The sequence below is a fragment of the Solanum tuberosum genome, unplaced genomic scaffold (assembly GCF_000226075.1).
Source record: "Solanum tuberosum cultivar DM 1-3 516 R44 unplaced genomic scaffold, SolTub_3.0 scf00168, whole genome shotgun sequence".
In the NCBI taxonomy this organism is placed as follows: domain Eukaryota; kingdom Viridiplantae; phylum Streptophyta; class Magnoliopsida; order Solanales; family Solanaceae; genus Solanum; species Solanum tuberosum.
The window spans coordinates 26,204-26,910 of record NW_006239096.1 but is presented as its reverse complement, the minus strand read 5'-3'; the positions used below and the strand labels follow the sequence as shown (position 1 = coordinate 26,910).

Below are 707 nucleotides of genomic sequence, written 5' to 3'. Positions count from 1 at the left end.
TGTTTGTTGGAGATCAAAAAAGCAAACTATAATTGCTAACTCTACCATGGAGGCTGAACTAATTACTTTAACTTCAGCTAGTGAGGAAGCAAATTGGTTAAGAGATTTGTTATTTCAAATACCTTATTTTGAAAAACCAATTCCTGCTATTTTAATTCATTGTGATAGCATCGCTGCAATTGGTAGAGTTCAAAATCGTTATTACAACAGTAAATCCAAACCTATAAGGAGGAAACACAGTAATGTAAGATCATATTTGACAAATGGTACCATTAATGTTGATTATGTCAAATCTTGTGATAATCTTGCAGATCCTCTTACTAAGGCCTTAACAAGAGAAAAGGTCTGGAGCACATCGAAGGGGATGGGATTGAAGCCTACAAATATGTGAGTCATATATGAGGAAACCCAACCTTGGGACTAGAGATCGTATAACCAGGTTTAAAGGGAAAAACTAATCATATGATGACTTCTTGTGAAAAAATGCACTATCTTTTTATTCCCTCCCTATGATGTGAGTGCATTATTTCCTGTAGTTTGTGAAGGTTGAGTTGATAAAACTCTTAATGAATATCTGTAGCCCGTATGGGTGGAGTGTTAAGCTTACAGGAGCACTCTCGACAGATTTCACCTATGTGATGTGTGGAAGTAGGTCGCTTCCTATGAGAATTGGCTTATTCTCAAAAGCACTCATGAAACCGGGATAG

General features: G+C 36.6%; 1 protein-coding gene across 3 annotated transcripts in view; it reads right to left on the bottom strand.

Moving 5' to 3' along the window:
• LOC107061822 (protein NLP7-like) overlaps window positions 1-707 on the bottom strand; it is an 8,996-nt gene that overhangs the window by 4,488 nt on the left and 3,801 nt on the right. The window lies entirely within an intron of this gene.